The sequence below is a fragment of the Capsicum annuum genome, chromosome 12 (genome assembly GCF_002878395.1).
Source record: "Capsicum annuum cultivar UCD-10X-F1 chromosome 12, UCD10Xv1.1, whole genome shotgun sequence".
In the NCBI taxonomy this organism is placed as follows: domain Eukaryota; kingdom Viridiplantae; phylum Streptophyta; class Magnoliopsida; order Solanales; family Solanaceae; genus Capsicum; species Capsicum annuum.
Genome location: NC_061122.1, coordinates 195,526,139 through 195,552,498, shown reverse-complemented (window position 1 = coordinate 195,552,498; position 26,360 = coordinate 195,526,139).

Below are 26,360 nucleotides of genomic sequence, written 5' to 3'. Positions count from 1 at the left end.
ACGTAGACTTGTGTTAACAAGGCATAAAATTTTACTGATTTAAAATATTTGGTTGAGTGAACACAAAAGATACATCATGTGACTATGAAAATATCTTGACACAACTTACTGTTGTTCAAATTCACGACTTGTTCATATCAATTTTAAAGAGTTGAATCACTGACAATCAAAACAGTCTTTCAAGGAATCAAATATTCTTTTAAGGAATCAACTAACCTCGAAACAAGCAAAGTAACTTTCAACTAACCACAAAACAAAATTAGTCATGAGAAATCAAATGCGTAACCACCAATTCGTCAAAATAGTTTTAAAAAATCCTAAGTTTCCACAACACATAATCCCACCATTACACTACTTGCAAGAATAAGAAGAAATAATGAGGGAATTTAAAAAATAATGATGTGTCTACCTCTTTCTGAGTAGCGAACGGGGATTACGAGCCTGTCATGATGGATTTTCACCACCAAAAATTTGATTTGGACTTACCAGCGTTGAATCGTTCTTGCAGAAATTTAGACGATTTTAACGAATTTAGGCAAATTTCACCGTGAACTTCTTGGTTACGTGAGATTAGTGGAGTGCTCCTCCAAAATTAAGGATGTACAGACCAAACCATCAAGTCAAACCGAACCGACGAACCAAACCAAACCGAGAAAAAAAATTGACTTAGGGTTTGATTTGATTGGTTTGGTGTTAGAAAAAAAAACCGACCATTCTTGGTTTGGTTGGGTGTAACAAAAAAAAAGTCAAACCGAACCCGAATCAAACCGACATAATATATATAAAAGTTATAATCTACTTTTTAAATACTTTTTAAACTAGTTTTAGTAATTTTCAATAATTTGAAAGTAGATGTAGATATATAAAATACATAAAGTAGCATACTTAAGTATTAAATCACAAAAAATAACAACACTTTTATCAAATTACATTTTGTAGCATATGTATTTGAATGTATTTGTATTTTGGTAGCAACAGTTTGCAAAAATGTAAAATACATATCGATCATAAGGGCAGTAAAAATCATATGTACTTGTATTTTTGTAGCAACAATTTACAAAAATACAAAATACAACTTGCTATATTATGTAATTATGAAACTGTTGCTATGAAACTCATAATTAAGGGGATAAGTATGCTATTTCTGAATTTTGCCCGTAAAGTAGCATACTTAAGTATTAAATTACAAAAAATAGCAACACTTTTATCAAATTACATTTTGTAGCATATGTATTTGTATGTATTTGTATTTTTGTAGCAATAGTTTGCAAAAATACAAAATACATATCATCATAAGGACAGTAAAAATCATATGTATTTGTATTTTTGTAGTAACAGTTTGAAAAAATACAAAATACAACTTGCTATATTATGTAATTATAAACTGTTGCTATGAAACTCATAATTAAGGGGATAAGTATGCTATTTCTGAATTTTGCCCTATATATATTTAGATTTGGGCATTTAAGTTGTAATATTTTTCCATTAATTACTAATTAAATGATTGAAAATTCAATATAAACTTAAAACCTAAACTTTTTACTGTTCTTCTCACCTTTTAGTTTCAAGAGAGTTTTCTGCTCCTCATTTTTTCATAATTATATTTTCACTAGTACATGAGTGAAAACATATTTGATCTAGTCTTCGATCACAATAAAATTGTAAAAACTAAAGATTATAACCCCCCCCCCCCCAAAAAAAAAGAAATCGAAAAAATCGAAAAAATCAATTAAAACCTAAACCGAAAAAACCAAATCTGAATTTCTTGTATCGATCGGTTTCTTATTGAAAAATGGAGGAACATAATACGAGAAAGGGAAAAGTTGATGAAATCCTTAGCCATTCTTGGCCATACGAAGGGGTAAAAGGGTAAAAGACGGAAACGACTAGGTTGACTAAAGTCCGCTGATTTTGCGGTGGTATCGTTGGGTCAAAGTCGGGTTAATGGACCGATCACGGGTTCACCCAATTAGACCCGTAGTTTTTCGACTGTTGAAGCTGCTGAAAGCAGTTTTGAAGCTATCGTTATGCGCAACTGTTGCTGAAGTTGTTGGAGCTGGTTTTGCCGTTGTTGAATAGGTGTTGGATTATTGTTTGAGTTACTTTTTTATACGTCGTTTTGCATATTGTACGCTGGTATGCTGATGTTAACAACTGATCAAGAGGAAAGGAGAAGGGAAAATTTCAGATCTGTAGCCTTAATTATAACTTTTATAGCAACAATTTCATAATTACGAAAAATAGCAAATTGTATTTTTATTTAAGTAAAATGTTGCTATATAAATACATATACAAATTTATATGTATTACTCATAAATACATATGCACAACTGAAAAATACATATTCTTCTATTACTATGAAGTGGGTAAAATATTGCTACTTTTGCTATAAGTTGTAATTTTGAAAAAGTGTTGCTATTTATTGTAATTATAGTCTTAAGGTTTTGAAATTTTTTCAAAGGAGAAGGGTGTTTGGGCCGGTTTGTAGTTTTGGGTAGGCAGCTGGCGTGGGCTGTTGTTGTTAAAAGGGTAAGGGAATTGGGCTGTTGTATGTTATGGGCTGGTGGAGTTTTTATGGTGTAGTTGTGGGCTGCTGGCCCAATTTTAAAGGGTTTCAAGGGGTATAAGATTATATTAACAACCAAGTTATAATTTCAATCAACTTTATTTAAATTTTAACCATATTGAAAATTAATTGGCTAATTACATTATAATTATGATCAAATTAATTTCAATTATGACCAGTTTCAATAAATTGACTAAAACTAGCATAAAATCCTATACGAATTATCAACCAGTTTAATCTAGAGCTTCTTGATTTAATAAAATCAAACAAATATTCTCCAAATAAATCATTTTTGATGACAAATTATCTTTTAGATCAAGATTTTACTTATTTGAATTAATTTTCAAGATAACCCTAGATTAAAATTCATTTTTTCATAAAATAATTAATTAAGTAATGAAATTATACGATCTCTTATATATGATACGAAAATATATAATCGCTACTTATATTGACCAAATTACCTAGATAATTTTTTTTAATGAATTCTTTTTTATTTGGATAGAATAAATGTTGTAATTTTATTCAATATCGAAGAAATTCATGATCAAATTTAGTCGTGAGGGAAAAATATTAGGTGTCAACACTATATACTACTGTAATACCCCATAAGATCCTAGCTAAATTCAACTCATGATTGCATGTTAAAGGGGTCCAAGACTTAGAAATTTCACTAAGTGTTGGGACTTAGTCATTTCCAAGGCTCCTAAAATTCCATGATTTTATTTTTGACCTTTTCAACCTCAGAACATCGATTTTTAAGTTGTTTCATAATCGGGGTTGTTTAAGGCGTGTCTCGAGTGAGTTTTGAAATTTTTAAATGAGCGTAGGGTGTGTTTGGAGAAGCAAAACAGTGAGGGCACTGGGATAGTCCCGCGGTGCAGAGCTTAGCCCACCAGACTGGAGCCCGTGGCGTGGGGCCTAGTCCACTGTACTGGATCCCGCGGCGTAGGACTTAGCCCACCGCTCTGGAGCCCGTGGCGTGGGGCTTAGCCTACCAGTCTAGAGCCCGCGGCGCCCCCTCTCCTTTTTTTCCAGCTTTTGTTCCTCATTATTTAAGGGCATTTGGGTTAATTTCCCTATAACGCCCCGAGAGTACACCCGAGGCGCCACACGATGCTTACAGTCCCGAGAGACCACAAGCTAACTCATGAGCTGGTACCTCTTGTGAGCATTGAACAAACTGATGACAAAGAGAACATATGAAGAATTTAACTGAAACGCCATAAGGTTTTAAAACTGTAATCAATACTGAATCATGAAGTTAACATTTGAAAACATACTGAAAAACTAATTAACTGTCCGTACTAGTCCGAAAGCCTCTAACTGAATAACTGAGGAGTTGATGGGACAAGCCTCCAACTAACTCCGTCTGTCTGCTAAAACTGAGAAAAACTGAAATAACATAACTAGTCCTTAAAATATGAGGACTCACCACTGCTGCTGCTACTGTTACGCTGGGATATCTAGGTACGGTTGGAAACCTAAGCGTCCGAACCTATGATATGAAACATCATAGCGCAAGAAATAGGTATGCGATTAGTACTTTGAATGTACTGGTATGATAAATAAGGTAAGGCTGAGATGCATGGGTTTATGCATGAATGATAACCAACTGAATGAATAACATAGAATAACTGAACATGAAGTAATAACTAGCTAAAAGATTTGAAGTAACTTAGCAAACATGCATGGAGTAGAGATAGTCTGGTTAGCATGAGGATACTGAATATAAATGAGTAAAAAGTTACAAAATCCGAGAATGTATGACCACACATATACATGTTTCTGATATAATCTGTATCTAGAATACAAAAATTTGATAACTGAATAACTGATAAACTATATGCTATGGTCAAGCAAAACTGAACTGAGTTCTGAACTGAGTACTAAAACTATGAGAGGTATCATCTAACCGAAATGCCCCGCTCTGAGCTGATTGGGGTTCAAACTGTAACCCCAGTTCGAAGGGTGCTAGTACCGTACCACGGGTACTAACAATGGCCATAGAGTCATTCCTAATCTAGCGGGTGACCTCTGAGATCAGTCCTAGACTAGCAGGGGATCCGTGAGAATGTCAGTGCTAAACTGGAGGGTGACATCTCATATCCTACGTTGTCTACGTAGTTCTGGAACTTAGGAATTGCTTCTAAGGACCCATTCCTAATTGACTGGTGAGCACCCATCCCTAGGCTCGCTCGATGCTGAATTCTACTCCCAACTGAATCAACATTGTTTACGGGACTGAGATAAGCTTAACTGAAGAGGAAATTGACTCGGATTACTGAACTGATCTAAGTTTGACTAATATGATAATTGACTGAAATAATAATGCTCACATGTGTCTGAAACTATTTTGAAACCAATGAGACTAAGTAAACAACTAATTTTTGGATATTCATGACCCTAGGACTCGATAGCAATAACAACAATTGGGACACATGAAAGCTTTGAAACTATAGAAGGAGATCATTTTTCACAATTATTCACTTAAGCATTTCATCAAACACATGAGGGGAAAAAACTTTAACATGAGGATACTTCTAGACATAATGAGATAGCATGATCACATGACCAAAATTATAAAACTGAGGATTTATTTCGAATTCTCATGAACATGATATGGAAACCACAATGTTTAAAACATACTATAATGCATTCCACTTGAAAACAAATTCCAAAATCTTAACCTATAAACATGTAATAAGTAGTCACTGTTCAAAACCCAATCATTTAAGCATTTCATCAAATACTTATAATTCATGGTTTAAACTAGGCATGCGGATTATTTTAAAACTTGTAGTAATAGCATGATTTCATTTCTAAGATCACCAATTAGGATTTAAATTCAACAAACAACACCATTCAACCATGTAAGGTTTAATATCACCAACAATTTCATGAAAACATGATAAAAATTCAAAATTTATGTTAGTTCATGGACATAATTCATAAAACATGTAATGAGGGCCGCTTTCAATAAAAATAGATTGTAAATATCATGTATAATCAAAATTCATAAAAGCTTCATGGAAATACATCATTATAAGCATGTAATTTCACGATTTAAAACATTAAAGATGGATTCTTGGGCTCCATGGGTGAAAAAGGCCCATGGATGAACATCTAACATACCTTAGGATTTTAATCTTGCAAAAGAATTGTAGTTCTTGATCGTTCTTGGGTGGAGAAGCTTGAATTCTTAAATTTTCTTGAGGAATTAATGGTTAAACTTGATGAATTTAGGTGGTGGCTAGGGTTTTTTTTGAAGAGAAAATTGTGAAAATAATGAATATAATGCTTTAACTAATGATTAATCCCATTTTTGTTTGATTAGGATGAAGGGAAAATGACTTAAATGACTTTGGAAAATTAAAATGGGAATTGAAAAACTGAAAATCATAATTTTGACACCCGGCGTGATGTGGTACAATCGCGTTGGGCCACTGGAAGAGGACGAACCCGAATTGGCACTCCTTCACGACGCGGTGCTATCATGTTGCATATCTGGAAACTAACGGGACCTATTTTACCTATCACCACTACACGATGAAATTGCGTCACCTCACTGGAAAAGACGAGTGCCATTTTTGAAGTCTCCGCGACACGGTGCTGCTTGTTTTGATCTACTGCTCTCACTAAAAGTGCCATAACTTCTCATTCGGGTATTGGATTAAGTCGAAATTGGTATCATTGGAAAGCTAATTCAATTTTCTACAATTTAGCAGGTATGTATCTTGAAAATTATTAGTAGAATAAAATATATGCTCATTGAAAGTTTACTATAGCAACATTCTTCTAAAAAACTCACTCGGTAAGGAACATTTTGATTCGTCTAATAGTTGGGAGTTATTTGAGGCCTTAATGTACATCAAACTCACTCATAAAACTACTAAATCACTACCATTTTATTTCTCATGAGCTTCAAACACTATCCTAATATTAGTCTGGATTCTCGGGGTATTACATTCCCTCACCCAAACTCGTCCATAACATGAAAATTAGGTTTATTCATCAAATATCTCAAAAAATTTTCTTCCACCCCAAGAACAAATTCTAACCCATTCTCTAGGAATTAAGGAATTAAGTTTCAAATCTCAAGAAATTCTCAAGAATCTTCACGAATTCATCTAGTGAGGTATGTGTGATGTTCATCCATAGGTTCCTTTCACCCATGGAGTACAAGAATCCCTTTTTGGTTTTAAATTGTGATTTTTCATGTTTAAGTTGAAATATCTCCATGAATTTCTTGTGAATTCAATTATAAGTTATGTTTATCAGTGTTTTTCAAGTGGAATGAGCCATTACATATTTTAAATGTTGTAATTTTCATGCTAAATCCCTAAGTAATGATTTTAGTCTTGTAATCATGTTATTCTCGCATGCTTTACCCATTTCCATGTTTAAGTCCACGACTCTTATGTGTTTGATGAAATGTCTAAGTGTTGGGTTTTGAGCAATGATCCCTTACGATGGTTTTAAAGCTTTTATATGGCATTATTGTTAATTCCATTCAATGCTGGTGGGTTATGAACACCCGATACCTTTGAATTTTACATGAATTTATATTTTCAAGTACTCAGACAATTAATCCATGACTCTTATCAGTATACTTACACGTTTATAATTATGATGAGCACTATCAGTTATGTAAAATTTTCACTCTAGTTTAGTACATTCCAGTATTAGTGTCAGTTTAATTGGGAGTAGAATTTAGCACCGAGCGAACTCAGGGATGATGGATCATCTGACAGTAGAGGGTATGACTCTTAGTAGCAATCTTTGAGTTACAGAACTACGTAGCCAGCGTAGGTTAGAGATATCTACCTACCAGTTAAGGGTGAAATATATCTCATTAGAGCACCTGCCAGTTAAGGGTGACTCATTTTTCCTTCGGGATACCAGTTTAGTGGATCTACACATCTAGTGTTAGTACTTGTGGCACAGTACTGACACCCTTTAAATTAAGGTTACAGGTTGGACCCCGATTAGTTTGGGATATGTCAGTTAGATGATACCTTCTACAGCCTCAGTACAGTATTCAGTATAGTTTCAGTTCAGGTTTGCTTGACCAAGTGTACAGACTTTTAGTTATTCAGTTATACAGTTTACAGTCTTTCAGATTTCAGACTCATTTTAGTTTACAAATTTATGCTTGGTCTTGCATTCTTAAATGTTACAATTTTCATGCATTCATATTCAGTTATCGTATGCTATTCAGTTAGTTCTAATTTTATATGCATTGTTCCCCATGTTTATCAGCCTAACCATATCTCATATACCAATACATTCAAAGTACTGACAGTATACTCTTCTTTGCGCTATGATGTATTATATCATAGATTCAGACGCATAGTTTCCCAACACAAGTTAGGTAGTTCAGCGTAATCCAATAGCCGTAGTAGTGAGTCCTCATCCATCAAGGACATGTTATATTTATTCAATTATTTTTGTATTTTATTTTATTTAGTCAGTCAGAGTTAGTTGGGGGTATGTCGCATCAACTCCTAAATTAGATTAGAGGCTTTCATATATTCAGACAAACAGTTAAATAGTTAGTTAGTTACTTTCAGTTCTTTTCAGTTGTTTTAGATATTCAGTATCTTGCATTTTCAGTATTCAGATATACATTACTTTGTCAGTTTATTTTGTGCACGTGTGTTATGTTTATATTTTATTCAGTGCTCACAGTAGGTACTAGCTCATGAGTTAGCTTGTGGTCACTTATGGTCGTAAGCACCATTGTCGCAATTAGGGGATAGCCTTGGGTCGTGATAACTACACTACTATTCAGAGAATTGTAGTTAGGTGTTGAAAGCGTTTTATCTGAACAATTTTGTTTTATTCAAAATTAAAATTTTCAATGATGTATATAATTATCAGTTAGCTAAAAGGGAGATTACCAAATTTCAAGCTACAATAGCATTTATTAGTGGGATTACAGCCCCAAAGTTAGTCAACCATATGAGAAAATACACACCAGATGACATAATTGAGGAGATTAAGGCTTTGTTTGGCATTGATATAAATTACATGAACACTTGGCATGCTAAGGAGTGTGCAATAGAGATACTAAGAGGGGACCGACTGATAGATATAGATGAATGCCTATATAATTTATATTTTAAGCACAATCTATCCCAACTCATTCATTAGGATGTATAAGTCTTCTAAAATTGAATTCATGTATCTTTTTATTTCTCAATATCAAATGATGAGAGGTTTCGAGTTTTGTAGACCTGTAGTTGTTGTGGGTACTGTTCATTTGAGTAGAGTGTATAAATGAATATTTGTTTCAGCTAGAACCTTTGATGGTGTAGGTAATCAACTGAACTTATGTTATAATGTAGTTTATATGCACATAATGATTAACTGATAGACATTGACTTGATAATTTAATGTATCATATGTTGTCTGCTTTATAGGCTATATTTTGTCAATAACGTATGGTGTTGTCGATACTGAAAATGATTGCTCATGATCGTGATTTTTTGAACAGTTTAAAAGTGCTTTCGTAGAACATGAGAATTTGTATGTTGTATCTGATCGGAATGAAAGAATTATAAAAAGTGTAATCATTGTGTATCCAAATATTTCTTGTTTTGCTTGTATTTGACATCTTATAAAAAACGTGTACACACACTTTAGGAGGAGCAAAAATTGACTTAGTGACTTGTACTATATAATTATCACGACATACAAGAAAGAGAATTTTGAGTATATTATGGCTAAAATAAAAAAGATCAATCACAAAGTTAAGGATTACTTATATAACGTCTGATATGATAAATGGGCAAGATGTCATGTGTCAATAAACTGAGGGAGGATGATAACATCAAATATTATTACGGAATGTATTAATAGTTGTCTATAGATGCGCTTCAACTTTCAATCTTAGAATTTCTGAAAGAAGCATGAATACTTTTTAGAGCGTGGAACACAGGAGTGGAGGAATAGCATCATATACAAAGACTACTTTGGGTAGAAGATTTGAAAAAATTCTAACTCTAAATATGATAAAATCTGCTCACTTAACGGTATATTTTTATCCATACATCTCCTACATATTGTACGAACCCCCCTAAGAAAATGTATCTATATTGATGTCAAACACACCGACCACGAATAGCTATTTTTTTTTGGATTTTATTATCTGAAATTTGTGGACTGTATTAACAGAGATACTTTTGATTCTATTTTTGGTAAATGACTTTAATTTATATTGCTAATTTTTTTATTTTTCGGTGTTTATGCATTTCAATTAATAATAGCTAGACTATTGATTGTATTGGCTAGGTTAAGGATTTATCTAAGTATGTATACTCTTTTTATGAAGATGATAGAAGATACATCGTTGATCTTGAGAGCAAAATGTGCAATTATGAAAGGTTCCAACTTGACGAGATACCATGCCGACATGCTATTGCAATTTAAAGAGAAAACATGTAAGAGAAATGAAGTCATATTGTTTGAATTATTGCAAGTTTGCAACTATTGTTAAGACATATGAAGTACTAATTAATCCAATGTCAAATATGAAGAATTTAAATGTGTCCAAGGAAGTTGACGAGAAAGAGGTCTTACCACCGAAGTACAAAAGACCACGAGGAGGTCAAAGAAATCGAGACATAGGAATCCTGATGAAATTATCTCTTCAAGCACAAATTATTGTTGTAGATGTAGTCATCAAAGTCACAATAGGAGGACTTGTAATTTCTTTCCAAAGGAGTAGTGAAGAAGTTGTTTTCCACAGGTTAAAATGCAGTTGATATTTTTTTCCTGAATAATATAGTGTTTCTGAACAATGTTAGAAGTAATGTCAGTGAATTTTTCTTATAAAATTATTTTTTTTGTTTATTTACATATGTTGGAAGTACATAGAGTGTGATTATTAAAAAGTATAGTTAAATGAGTATTTCAAACCTATTAGATGATACATATATTACCTTTTCATACATTATTAACTTTCATTTTGCACATACATATATTTTCAAACTTAAGATATATTATAACTTCATAGGATTGTACAAATTCTTTATTTTCATAAGATACGTAATATATTTTTTTAGAATGTAAATACCCTAAAATTATGTCTAAAAATATTTTTGATTTAATCTCAAGATATTTTTATCCAAATGTATAATAACACATAACGGGTTGAACATACATAATTTTTTTGTTAAAAAGTTTAGCCTTGACAAAGATACATTTTCATAAAATAATTGAATTGCGAAGATACATAATGTGTATGTTAGAAGATATTTTTTGAAAATATTTTTGTATGTTAAAAACTTTGTTGAACTGAAAAATATATGATAGTACATATATTCAAAATGTATGAAGATATATTTATGATTAACAAAGACAACTGTATAAAGCTACATTTATTGAAATTGAAAAAACATAATTAGATAAAATTTTGAAAAATGAAAAAAATGAAAAGATATATTTCTGAAATCTGAAACTAATTCAAGATATATTTCTGAAAAACTGAGATTAAGACACATTTTGTGAAACTTAGGAAACAATGAGAAGATGCATTTCTAAAAACTGAAACTAAGTGAAGATACATTTCTAAAAAAAGATAATTTATAAAAAATAAATATATAATTTATAAAAAATAAATATTTGTAATCAGATACATATCTATAAGATAGAGACAATAGGAAGACACATTTCTGTAAACTTAAAACTATAGTCAAGATAAATTTCTGAAAAACTTTATAATAAGATGCATTTTTGATGAATGAAAAATAATAAGAAGATATGGTTTTATGAAAACTAAAACAAAGTCAATATACATTTACGAAAAATTCAAAATTGAAATATCGTATGGAGATTCAGCTGTTAAAAATAAAGAAATATATTTCAAACAATACACGTTTAAATAGCTAAGCTATAAATAACCCCGTCAATATAAAAACATAACCATTAGTTAACACATGATTAACATCATTTCCCCAAAAATATTACATACAAACATAAAAAATCAAGACGTTTCTTGATCATTAACTACGAAGATCATATCTAAAAATATTATTTAAAAAATTAAATTTCTAAGGTTGCATTAACATAACAACAGATTGAGATCTACGCAATATTGATTAGTTTTGCTTCATCCAAAGGTATAAAATTTGGCTCTGATCGTGCTGGATCTTCACTGTCGCTTACATACCCTTTTCGAGCCTTCAAAATTTCATAATTTCAAAAAAGTGTAGCATATCTATTGTAGAGTAATTCAACATCAAGTTCATCATTTGGTAGTTGTAATTCATCGCTCAAATACTCAATATAAACAACAATAAAAATTTTTGCAGTCTCTATATTTATAAAAATCAGATAATACATATAAAATTAATGTAGAGATAGAAAATTTATGAAAATAGATCATGATACTTACAATATACACTAGATTGTTGAGCAATTCCTTCCACATATTCTACATCAAATAGACGATCCTGTAAAAAATAGCTATCACCCATTTTATCCTGGTCTGCCTCACTTGTCGATCAATCAGTATGAATTTCTTAATCCAAAAAGCCACCGATATAAAGACAAGTAGGCAAATTATAGCCAATTTTGCATATCAGACGACAACTCAACATGTCTCTTTGCCAACATTGAGTCATAAAATCGGACTTATCTCTCTTTTAGAACAACAACAATCAATATCCAATAAAACTTACCATCACAATAATTGGGATGTACACTTCGCCGATCAAATATTAAGGTAGGCCAACTGAAATACTAAAATCTTTGATGATATTGATTAAATATTTTTTATTTTGAGCAACTTGCAGATGCTGTTGATAATCCTACTGACAAAACTTTAGTCCAGTGTTGTAGAGAATACCTTCCATAAGTCTTATTTATGTATACTTTAAACAAACAATTGATTGTTGTGTATCTGTATTGTTGTTGTGTTGCAACTTGACCTTCTTATGGAGATAGAAAAATATGGTATCAATGTGTTGTACATATTATTAAACATTATAATTAGGTTGTAATAAATTTAGTAAACATATGCAATTACACAAAAATGAAACAATTAATAATGTATAGTGTTAACAGTGAAAAGTTTACTATGTCAGTCAAAAATATAGTATTGATAGTTAGAAATATGGAGTTTAAATTTCATCATTCCAGCAAGTTTTGGGTTGTCACATCAAATAAAATCAGTTCTTCATTTTGAGATATACAATAATAAAGTCGACCATTTCAATTTAAGCCCTGATTGTTTTAACTTGTAGTGATCGTCCTTTTGTTTTCTGTATGATTGATATGTATTAATATCATGTTTATATAAGAAGAAGTTTATGAAGAAGAATTTTAAAAAATAATTTATGTTACCTGCTGGTATGATACTTTAACAACCCATCCACATTTCATTCTATATACATGTTGATCAACCGTGTTGGAGTCTCGTTTGAGATGCTGAAATCTTCAAACGAATAATTCTGATGAATATTTGAGATTTCATCCTTATTATATTTGGAAGATGAATCAAACACCATAATGTATGAAGACATAGAATTTTTAAAGGTTGCCTAATCCTTGCAATAGGACTCTTTATGTCGTCTTTATTAACTACCTCGGTGATTAGCAATTCTATCGACAACTGACTTACAGGGAGGTAAATTGAATGTCGGTTATTCGGGGCGGACTGATAGACTTCACTTTTTCTTCCTCTTTGAAAGCATTTGGTGGATTATGAACTATGATAGTTAGCCATTCAGCAGTAGCAGGTACTATGACGCCCACCTAAAAAATATAAGTAATTGACATTGATTATCACAAAGATACATAATTTTATGAAAAAGATACATAATTAATGTAATAATATGCATAAGACTTGCATATTAATTTGTGTTTCATGTTTATCAACTAACTCGAAAATTGAAAATTCTGTTGGCCACTAGACATCAGAGAGGTAAAATTGATTATGAATTATTTCAGATAGACCGACTGACTTTATTTTTCTACCATTGTGGCATTATTTGGTGAAAAATTAACTTTGATAGTATCTTTTTTCAAAAGTGGCAGATGCATTGATATTCTCCTGAAAATATTAATAGTTGACAAAATATTTCAAAAAAATACAAAATAAGCCTGAAAAAGATTCAAACTTTTTAAAAAGATACATAATAATGTAGTTATATGCTTCAAAAGATACATAACATTCTAAATTGGAAAGAAAAAATTTAGTGATGTAGATTTTGTATTTAAAATTTCGGCTGTCACATGTGAGTACTCATGGAAAGATAAGTTCTTAACTAATGTTTACCCACTGCTTAGTAATTGTAGCAACAACCTTTGCCAATACATGTCTAATATTTCTATTATCACGATCATCAACTGATTTTGACATATCTTCTTCAGTTTCAGATTTCTGAACTCAATCAAGGTCTCTTTTTTCACTTATATGCTCATCTCTATTAGGACTGTCGGTTTCAATGTGAACCTGTAAAACAATAAATTTCATCTGCATCAAATACTAACTAATACAACACATGATATTTGATAACCAAGTACTTTCTCATCGATCCATTTCTTATGCTTCGAAGCTTTCATAATGTCTGTGTATTGTTTAGTGACTAATGTCTCATGATGGATGAATTTTTACTCAACCTTAAAACACACAAAAATTAAGAAACAGGTATGATTCTTAATTCTTTTTAAATAAAAAAATAAAATGGACACTTACATAGGACTTCAATGTATCTACAACTCATTTATTCAAGTATTCTTAATGACTGATGGGAGTAGTTTGCTATAACTTTTTTGACACAGATGGATGCGAACCGTGAACTGATGATTGTTGACGAACACTTGAAAAATCAGGGGATGAAACTCAACTAACAAAGGACACTTTATCTTGAACAACTCTCGATTGTTTGTCAAAAACAAATTCAACAAAATGAGGACCTTTAGAAGTATGTAGAGTATGTTTCGCTTTCATAGAAGTTGTTATGGTCTTACCAATTTGTCTTCAACCTATTTTTTCTTTTCTACTTGATCGTTCTTCCTTCTCTTTGGCGGTGGGGCCAATTTTGAAGCAGAAGCTATCTTTCTCAGCAAATCAGAAGGTGACTTTGTAGTAAAATCCTCAAAATTATCATCATTAGACACAACAACACGTCCTTTATCTTCAACAATCATTTTTTTAATGCTTAACCGTAGATAATGTAGGTATACACAATGACGCCTGATTAAACATCAAAATATCAATAGGAGTTGGCAAGTTCATTTGTCAATTTCCTCTTCTGTCGGCATTATGTTGGTGTGCACACATTGATAAGCATGAAAATAAAGTATAAAAAAATGTGTCTTGAAAGTTTGAGTAATGTACTAAACATAACATAAAATTTACTTTAAATCAAAAGAAAACATAATTGAATGTGAGATATACTTTGCTAAATATTGCTCTCATAAAATATTCATATTGTTGTTGGACTCCAACAACTTTTCAATTAAGAATTATTGGAATAATGTTACCTTGAAGGACAACAACCTTTGCCTCAACTACATAAGAACATTCGTATATTTATACATTTAGTGCGTATGGCATGCGTCCTAACCGATACAACTTTTTTACAACATTGATATCTTGTCTAATTGTGTGCAATAATTTTTCAAAAGCTATCTTTCTCCATAAAAAATCTCTATAACTTTCATTCTCAATCATCTTATAATCTATAATGCTCACTGGTGCATCTTTCATTTGAGAGAGAATAAAGATATGAATGAAGTACAAGATAACTATTTGGAGTGCATTCTGATCATTGTCAAAATTATCAAACATAAAATGTTTAATCAAATCTAGCTTACTCACAAGAAATTTTTCAGGAAAATACTTTTCGATCAACACACTTGTCGCTGAATTTGTGTACCAAAAATTAGCTGGTTATCGGTTTGTTTCAAGCCGATAATAATAACAAACTCAAATATGAATAATCTGAGCACATTATAGTTAAACCATACATGAACTTTATTGGGATTGCCCTGGTCGATGAACTTGAATTAGGTATATTAAGATAAACACTAAAATATGTCTCTCAGAATAAGTTAATGACCCTCTTTCTTAGAACCTGATTAAAATCAGTTATAAATTTTTGATTGCATGAACTGCCGAACCTCAAAGGATGAGGTGGAATATGTTTAACAATATGTTTCATGCCCTTCAAACAAACAACATCGTAACATTATCAACAAAAAAATATATGCAATTATTAATTAGATATTCATAATATTAAAAATTGTAACACATATCTCTTAAAAAGACAGTAAAAGATATAATATGTATCTTTCAGAAATAAGATATTAAAATTTTTGTATTTGTTAGTTATTTATATATCTTTCTGTTATAAGTGATATCTGAGACATAAAATTTTTGTATATGATAAATAATTCAAATATGTATTTTTGCCTTAAAACACTCCGATGATTCTGAAGTGAAAAGATGCATAATTATTATGCATCGAAATGCACAAATCAACCGCTGATACATAATAAATTAAAAAGTGTCAGAAGCAAAATAATACTGAATATACTTTTTGGTATACCTTTGATGGAGGCCATTGAGACGTACCCTCTTTAGCTTTTCTTTTTGAAGATAACGCCACCATTTTTTTAAATTTATTTGTTGATTTTTCCGCAATTTCTTCATCATGGCGTCGTTGTGATGCTTGAATCTATTTTTACAAAAATATTTATCTTTGTAATAAAAAATATCTGAAATAAAATTTATTGGTGGATAGTTATCATCTAAAGTAGGCATTGCACCTTCTACATTTAAGTTTTTCTTTGAAGTTTGTTCATCTAATTGAGTTATACCAAGACAAAAATATGGCATTAATTCCACTAAGTCACTAAAATATGTTTAAGAACATTGAATTTAAGATGTGTTGAAATTGAAAAGAAATTTAAAAACAAACTAATAACCTCTTTGAAAAAAAAAAGTACAAACTTGTAAATTGAAGTTGAAGTGGAGAAGAAGATGACTTCAATTTAAGAATTGGTGAAACTGCCTTTACATGAAACTATTTCAGTTTTTTTTTTTTAGTAAAAAAATTCATTATATCAGATTTGGTGGTTAATTTTTTAGGCGACAAATAAGGATTTGCAATAAGAATTTTAGAGAAAGAAAGTGGTTTAAGAGATTTTTGTAATTATTTTGAGTTAATTCCTCTTATTGTCATTGAACTATTGATAATATCCCACAAAAGTTATTTTTGTATTTTGTATCACAAAAATATCATTGAACTATTACTTTATCTCTCATATTATCATTCTAACATATTAAGCTATTAAACTCACTTAATTTTCTTAAGTGATATTTTAAATTCAATTTTAATAACGCATTCATTAAAATATACAACTCAATATATAAGAAAAAATAATTTTAGTATAAAGGCAATAAAATCTATCAAATTTTATTATAAAAACAATAAATTCACCAAAGTAAAATAGATTTTAAATAAAGACAAATTATACATGGTGAAAATAATTTTAAAAATTAAAAAAAAAAGAGATTTTATAGGACCCTTTTTAAAAATTTGTAAGGAGTCACTCTCTCTATTTCATATTATTTATCCACTTTTCTCTACACATCACATAAAATATTATAAATAAGAAGGATGGTTTACTAATATACCTTGTAATTTTTTAATACATACTATTAGTGTCTTCATGAATACTAAAATTAACAATATAAGAATTTTATGGGAACTTTATTATATTATACTTTCAAATGAATTAATACAAGGATTAATTATAATTTAGTTTTAGTCCTATAAATCGATAAGTAACCTAGAATATATGGGATAAAAAGATTAGATAATACTCTTCTTGTTCTTAAATAAGTGAACAAAAGCAAAATATAAATTAAGATAATTTAATGTATATGTTTTAAAATTTTTATATTTATTTTAAAAATTTATTGAATGTATACATATTAATAAAAATTTGAGAATTCATAAACTTTAAATTCTGATTCCATAAGTGAAACATGTAAAGAGAAAAATCTATAAATAATATGAAATTAAATTGAGAGAGTATACTTTTCTTTTAAATGATCCTATAAAATTTCAAGTATTTTTTATATTTTTTTTAAACATTTCAATATGTCTAATTTTTGTTTATTTAAAAGTGTATATTTTATTTTGGTGAATTTTATTGCTTTTTATATTAGACCCATTTTTTGTTATTTACTTGGGGTGGTATAATCTAATGAATTGTCATTAAATTTAAATTTAATTAAGTGAGTTTAGTAGTTTAAAATGTTACGATACCAATATGAGAGATAAAGTAATAGTTCAGTGACATTTTTGTCATAAAAAAATAAAAGTGACTTTTGTGGGATATTGTCAATAGTTCAATGACAATATAAGGAATTAACTCAATTATTTTGTATGGATGGTGATCTATGTAAATAAGGTAAGTTAAGTTATATAATTATGTTATTTTTTCATAATATAAAGGAAAAATGACTAAATATATCCTCTACTTTGAAAAATTGATTGAATAGATCATTTGTCTTACTTTGAGGTTAAATTTACTTCTCCTTCAACATGCAATGCTAGAAAATCTAGTTCACCAAGCATATACCTTTTATTTTTGTTCATTTCAGCTCCAACAGTCCCTGTAATCCAATCAATGTTATCTAATTGAGGTCCCAAAATAAAAGTATATATTTCAGCCATACTAGAAAGTCTAATTTGAGTGAGGGGTATATTTGTTGGATAAATTCGACCAACAAAATTAAGAGAGGGTATATTTGCTTGTGTCTTTTTTGTGGATCGGGTGAAGTTAGATTGGGATGTGTTTTTATTTAAATTGGGGAATTTAACGTTGATTTGAGCTTTTCTGTTAAAAATAAAGGGTACAAGTAAAATTTTTCTTAAAAGTGAGGGTAAATTTGGCTCTAAAGTATGACAACGAAGGTAAATTTGACCTCAAGTATGACAAAGAGTATTTAGTCAATTTTCTAAAATAGAGGGGTAAATTTGACTCTTTCTCCTACAATAAATATAGAAAAATTACATAATACCACACCATAAATTACCATAATTACTTAAAATTTCAATCCTTTTAAATAATTACGTAAATTTCTAATTTTCCTTTCTCTCTCTAAAAGGGTTGTATACATCACCCCCCCTCCATATCATATAGTGCTTCTCCTTTCTCGCATGCTCTTTATTTTTGCTTAAATATCTTCTAATTCGTAGATATATTTGATTTTTCTTTAGTTCTTCATTATCATATACTTTCCCTCGCCCAAATCTTTAACTATTATTTTTTTCTTTAATGTATTTAACAGAGATTTCACCCATGAAATTATTGGGTAAAATATTGAAGAGATAAGTAATTTGAGAGATTTAAGTTACTGATACATAAATATTGTAATGTATAGATACATTCAATGTATCATGAATATCTGATTCATGATTCATGATACATAAATATCTGATTCATGATACATTGTTCATGATACATTTGTAATGTATAGATTATTGTGTAACATACTCTCCCTCCACCCATTAAGGTCACAACATACTCTCTATATTTTCTCCATAACGTAAGGATAGGGCAATGATGTCGAGACCAATTTTCTACTAGCGCTTCCTCTTATCTGTGCGCTAATGTCTTCCATGCCAGGTATGTTTCTGTAATTTTTCCATAATATTATCGTGTTCAAAATCCTGATGTGCATTAAGTTTAAAGTTTACATATAATATCTGAGCCTGAATTATTTGAACCGATAATCTTATTAGAAGAAAGATTATGTTGTGTTGAATATATATCTGTATTTTACTTTCAAAATCATGTATTGTTTGTACTGATTTAACCTATGATTGAATTAATTTATTTATTATGGAAGGATAATAAATAAAAATATGATAATGATTAAGAACAACCATAGCTGATGATTTGTCTATGAAATTTAAACTATGCCTAATATGTGTTGGCAACATATTTGTTTTTGTCTCATGATTGTTTAAAAGAATTCTTAAAAGCCTAAGAAAATTAATGTTTCTCTGGGCGTGATTTTCTAATGGAACAGACTATCCAAAATTTCATCAGTATGTTGGAGTTGAGATATTTATTGGATTTAATTTTAACGAGTTTAATTTGGATACTTATGATTCTATGAAAGATATCTTGTCCAATTAAATTCAATTTAACTTCTTGCCCCTAGCAAGTTACTCTGCACAAACTTTGGAAACTTTAGTTTCTCATTATAGAATATTTACTATGTTTATTTTATAATGTGCAAAACTAAAATGGTCATTACACTAGTAACAAATAATGTGTATGTGCTAAAGTGGTATGGTTTGTTAGTCACCAATGTCCAAACTAGAATTTTTAATATTATACACATATAGGTCATTTTTTGCAAAAAAAGGAAAAACCTTTTGACACATTTTAAGGGTATGACAAAGGGATGGCAGAAGAAGGCAACAAGGAAAATCCAGATTTTGGATCTATTGTTGGCCAAGGTAAACCATAGGACTACAAGATTTGGGGCTGTTTTATCCATGCCAACTTAGGAGATACCTAGGGAAACGACTATGGGCGAGTCTCCTTTGGCTAGAGCTTAGTATGAAATGATAAAATGAGTGTCATGATCATCCTTTTGAATACTACAGGGATGAAGTCGACCTCTAGTAAAGGATCATCCCAGAGTTTAACAACTTCACCATGGGGAAAAGAGATGATGGGCATACACCTGGGACCTACTAAAAATCAGAAGCAAACTCCTAGTCCGATGATGCACGATCTTATTAAGTCTACTTCACTAAGTTGACCGAGAAACCCTTCTAACCTAAAGAGTGATGCAGTGGAACTATTCCCTCACTTGAGCTCACAGAGGAGGATTCAACTAGACCAGTCGCAAACTGAGGGGAAAAAATAAGCAAACTTGTTCACAGTTAACAAGCTCACTTCTAAAGGCATGCCTATACAATTCAGAAGAAGAATGACACTACAAGTTTCTTGTTCAATATAGTTTATGGTCTTCACACTATTAAAGATAGAAAGTTAATGCGGATGGAACTTGCTAGAATAACATCAGCTATTGAATGTCCGTGGCTTATAATGGCTGATTTTTATGTTGTCCTTAACCATGATAATAGGCTGGGTAGTCAAATTCAAGATGCTGAGGTATAAAACTTTGTTGATCTTTTGATTAAAACTAGTTTGTTTGTACTTTAAAAGTGGGCAGATTCTATAGTTGGTCAACTCACATGTACATAGCCGAATTGACAGGGCACTTGTCAACTCTATTTGGCTGAATTTGTGGCCACACTTACTGGTAGAAGAAAAGGATCCACGATTCTATGATCAAGCTATGATGTGTATGACTATAGAACTACTCCAGCAGTTCAAGCTAGACCTTTTTAATTTCTTAACCATTTGACCATGCACAAGGACTTTACAAGCATTGTGGATGATGTGCTGTGGTTTCATAGCTTGATGCTTAAAATGGTGAAAATATGCACTGAATTAGGTCGTTTCATAGGATATGATGTGTATTTTATATGTTTTGCAGGTAAACTAGGTCAGAAGTGGTGTTGGACTAAAAAAAAGAAAAAAAAGTTCTAAAAAGTTGAAGTACTGGTCAAGCTACGAGTCGTTAAATCACATTATTACTCATAGCTAGACTCGTCAGAATAGCTAGACTCGTCAGAATAACTTGACATCTATTTTTTTGTGGTTGTATGTATTGTGATCTCCTTCATATTAATTGTATCCCAAGATACTGTAGAAGCTTGGAAATTACATGTATTCAAGATCACCCTCACAAGGGAGTTCGAGATTGGGAAAAAGAGGTTATGAAAGTGAGTCGAGGCTATCAAAGCTCATATAATCAATTTGAGACCCAAAAGGTGATATTTGTGCTGGGGTTAAGGATAAGGGATAGTAAGTGGACACCCTGATACTCAAAAGGTGAAGGGTGAGATTTATCATTGCGTTGACAAGACGGTTGATAACACACAACTCGTAAGACTTTACATGCAGAGCAGTGGGATAGGTGAGTTCAACAAAAAAATCTTGCGGGGTTAGAAGCCAGGGGGACACAGTCCTAGTCTTCGTCTTATCTTATTTACAACTTCAAGCAGTCAAGTTCGATTACATGTTATTGTGACTTCTAAATCCCTCTATTTACTCTTTCACACTACTTGTAATTTCATGAAGTTCAAGATATAATTCCACACACTCCTTGTGGGTTTGACCCCAACCTGGTTTGGATTACTATATTTTACATCGACCACAATATACTACTTCAGAGGTTAGTTTTGGGCGATATAAAACTTTGACGCCATTACCAGGAAATACGGTGTTTAGTTGTTAATTAGATTTTCTAAAGTATTGGATTTTTATTTTCTATTTTATTTGGGCATACATCGGTGTATGTCTAACACTAGGAGTTGAGGAAATCCCTTTCTCCCATTGAATCCTGAACCAGAAAGACTGCTACAACCTAATTATACGATGACTGATCTAATACATGTAGGAAATTTCGCTTGCCATACCTCCTGCTCCAGGTGATCTACAGAAAGTTGCTAATAGACAAACTGAGTAGATACTAGCAGAGGTAACTGGACAATAGAGAAGAGAGACTGAGAAAGCCCAGTTGGATCAACAAGTAGAACTAGCTAGGCCAAGGTTGGTAGAGAGTGCGAGATAGAAGAGCTCGAGTGATCCCATAATATCAGTACCTATAACTATATGATGATGACAAGGATATGGAATACATTGATCCTACTAAGATAAGAGCCATTATTCCTCATATTTTACCCGTTAAATGTTAAGTTCGATATTACCAGTGCAATGATCCAACTGATAAATTTAAATGGTATTTTTTTGGGGTTTTCAACAAATGATATGAATATACATCTTACTAATTTTACTAGGATCTGCACTTCGTATACCTTTCTGGGGGTGGATCAGGACGCATTGAGATTAACATTATTCCTATTCTCGTTGACTAGAGAAGCATCATTGTGGTTGGGGAAGCTTCCTATAGGCTCAAGCATAACTTGGAACGAGCTGTGTAGACAGGTTTTGAACCACTTCTTTCTGCCTTCCAGGATGCTACAGCTAAAAGATGAAATCTACAGCTTTAGGTATTTGCTTGCCAAGTCCATGTATGAGTTGTGGTTTCAGTTCAAAAAGAAGTTAAGCATGGTACGTAATGATAGGATTCTAGGGTCCAATTTGTTGGAGATATTCTAGAGATCCTCGAATTTTAAATCCAGGGGCTATGACAGACACTATATCTAGAGGCAAATTTATGTGCCTACATTGGGATATGGCACAGGAAATGCTAGATGAGATCTCTGTCACTAACCGATGATGGCACACTCTAGAAGCTGATACAGGTGCTGGTACATATGCTATTGGAGCTTCTAGTGACTATAGTGTTAGTGATGATTCGATAGCATAAGAAGTTGCACAACTCAGAACGGATATTGGGCTGCTTACTAAATAATTTAAAGTGATGAATTTTGAAAAAGTAAATGTAGTAGGGGCACAAGGATCTGCTTCTAGGGATTACAAGTCAGATATGGATGAAGAAGCTAAGTATCTAGATTGAGAAGTGGCAGGTTTTTGAGCCAAGGGTCAAGGAAACCAAGGTCAAAACTATTATGGCGATAGGTATCAAGGCTGAAGTAGAGAGCAAGAATGGAAGTAATGTTGTCTAAACTAGTGAAAGGCTAAGAAAGTTAGGATAACTGCCTTAAGGAGATTAAGGCAGACATATTAGGGTTGAATTAGATAGTTGAGCCATATTCTTGAGAATTTTGCAACATAATGATAATGGGAGTAATCATGGACTTTGTGCTATACATTATTGATTAGGGATGATGTAGGAGTTGTTGATGATTATTCTAATGCGTAGTTTTATGTTGGGAAGATATATCGAGAACCAACTCCACTAAACAAGCATGTTGCAATGGCTACGGGATTTGTTACGACTCGTAGGGTCACCTAATGAGTCATTATGAGACTTGTAACCACTGGAAACATGATTGATTATAACAGTGTGGGATCTATTAACATTATGACTCATGTCAATAAGTCGTAGTCATACTATATGACTTGTAGTCTAGAGTCATAATGACTGGAAAGGGTATTGCATCAGGAAAGTATTTTTGGTCAGATAATAAGTGTTGGTAATGAGTCATAGTCTAACATTATGACTCGTTAGGAGGACTCGTTGCTTGACTAGTGAGTATTGATTAGGAATCCTTTCACCTTATGAGTCTTACTATGACTCACAACCAGAGGTAATGACTCATACCTTGAGTCATAGTATGACCAGATCCTGCCACACTAACACCAAATTTTCCTGCCACACTAACACCAAATTTTCTTACTTTTCTTTCCTTTTATTAGGACCAACTAATGGGTGTAGTTTCATCAGGTAAAATGGCTCCAAAAACTGATTCTACAAATAAGTTGACCCCAAAGAAGAATACCCATAAGAAACGTGCCCCACAATCTACTCTTTATCTAAAAAATGAGGACAACGATGAGTCAATAGTGACCTCGAGAAATATCTAATGGTGGAGGAGGTAGTGCCAAGAGAGAAGTGACCTTAGGGTGTAAAAGTAATTATAGAGGAGGAAACGCACCCTAGAGCTACGCCCAGAAAGAATAACCCTAGAACCTCACTACCATATTCATTGTCCCAGTCTGAGAAGGATAGTGACAATGATGAATAAAAAAAATAATGGGGATACTAGTAAGGAATAATCCATCTCCAAGGAAGAGAAAGATGAAAATAGGGTTGGCGATGAGAATAAAAGTGATAATGAAGAAGGGGTATAATTAGAGGGAAAAGATAATAGTGAGAAGAGTGACAGTCTAGTCAAAGAAATACTACTACTACGAGTACCTCCCACTCTACTTTACCCATCGTTGAATGGTGGGGGTACCCCAAAATGAAGGCCCTATATGAGAAAGATAGTGCCATAATCCTACATCCAAAAAGCCCTTAAGAAGTATTTGTCTTGATAGGAAGTTGACTACAATAGGGATGTATGATATGTATTTCTTTGATGCTCGATTTAAATGATACAATTTTGAATGGATGACTAGGGAATTAGGTCAGTATAGTGCAATATTGGTTCGCGAGTTTTATGCTGTATATCACATGGAGCTGAAAAGGCTAAACCCTCAAGGCCGATTATGAAAGGGTGCAGACCCATTGTCAAATTTAGTAATTCGAGGTTTTCAGGTAAACTTCTCAGCTTAGATGATCTCTCGAGTACTACATGGGCTAGAGTTTGTACTTCTGACCAACATTGTAGAGATAGATTTAGGAGTAGAGGAGATGAAGAAAGTGAAGGTGAAATAAATGAGTTTAGATGATAAGCTTGTTCAGTTCTGGTGGATGGCCGATAGGATCATTACCATGTATCAGGAGGAATATCGATGGGTAGTTGGTGGTTTCGGAGGTTCATCATTGATTAAGAAGAATAGCCTAAACTTTCAGGCCATGCTATAACAAAGGAACCATCCACCCTGTATTATATCATGAAGAATCCTCAATATTGGATTCGAATTAGAACTCAAAAGTATTATCATTATTATCATCAATTTTTGCCGGACTTGAACCAAAACTTATGTCAACAATATCGTCGATAATTGTCAGACTTGAACTGGAACTCATAATAATAACCACTTTAGTGAACCATATTAGTGAGCCATCTCAATAAGCTAAAAATTATAGCAATAAATCATAACTATAGACCATCTCTTTACTCATAATTACCAATCAAACAAGAAACCATAATAGTGGGTCTCATCCATAATCATGTCCATAAGCCATATTATTAGCCGTATTAGGATACCATATCGATATTTTATTCATAAGTAATATTTTTAAGCATAGCCAGAATTCATATCAATACTAATATTCATAAGTCATATCTTTAGGCATATCCGAGACTTATATTAATAACCATATCCATAGGCCACTAGTCGTATCTATGTGCCATATTTTCTCTATTAACTGTATTATATCCATAAGCCATTACTTACATGAATATGTCATATTCTATCTATGAGCTAAATCATAATTATGATCCATATAACATTAATGAGCTATATTACAGGTAGATAAGCCACATTATATCTACAAGACACTTTATATCTATATGATTCATATTAGTCTCATGATACATATTGTACATCTACACAAACCATATTATACAAATCACTCTTTCTTCCATCAGTTTCTATGTTAAAAATCCCCCCATTTTCCCTCAAGTTTACACATTAAAGACCTCACTTTCTCCATTAGTTTTTATTGTATTTTCTCCATCAGTTTTTATATGATTTCCATTATAAAAAACATCCTTATTCCTTTTCTAAAAAAAGTGAACTCTCAAGAATTTGAGGAAATTCGTTCAAGAAAACAAATCTAATCCCTTCTCCAGATGTCAAGTTTTGCAAACATTTTGAGGTATGTAGAACTATCTTTTGCTCACGTTTCTTGATGTTTTCTTATTCTTTAAATCTGTTTAGTAATCTTCTTTCCAAACAGATGGTGTATAGGTGGTTGAATTTAGTAGTTAGATTAAAAACAAATCAACCTATTAAGTTCTATTTCTATATCCTCTTGGCACCTTAACAAGTGCTTATGTATTCATAACGCATGGACTGGTTTTGGCTAAATCTAGAACCTGAATCTTATACAGTCAATAACATGGTGGTATCAATAATCTTCAATAAGAATTTTCTATTTCTAAAATTCTTAAAAGATGTTAGGATTAATTAACAC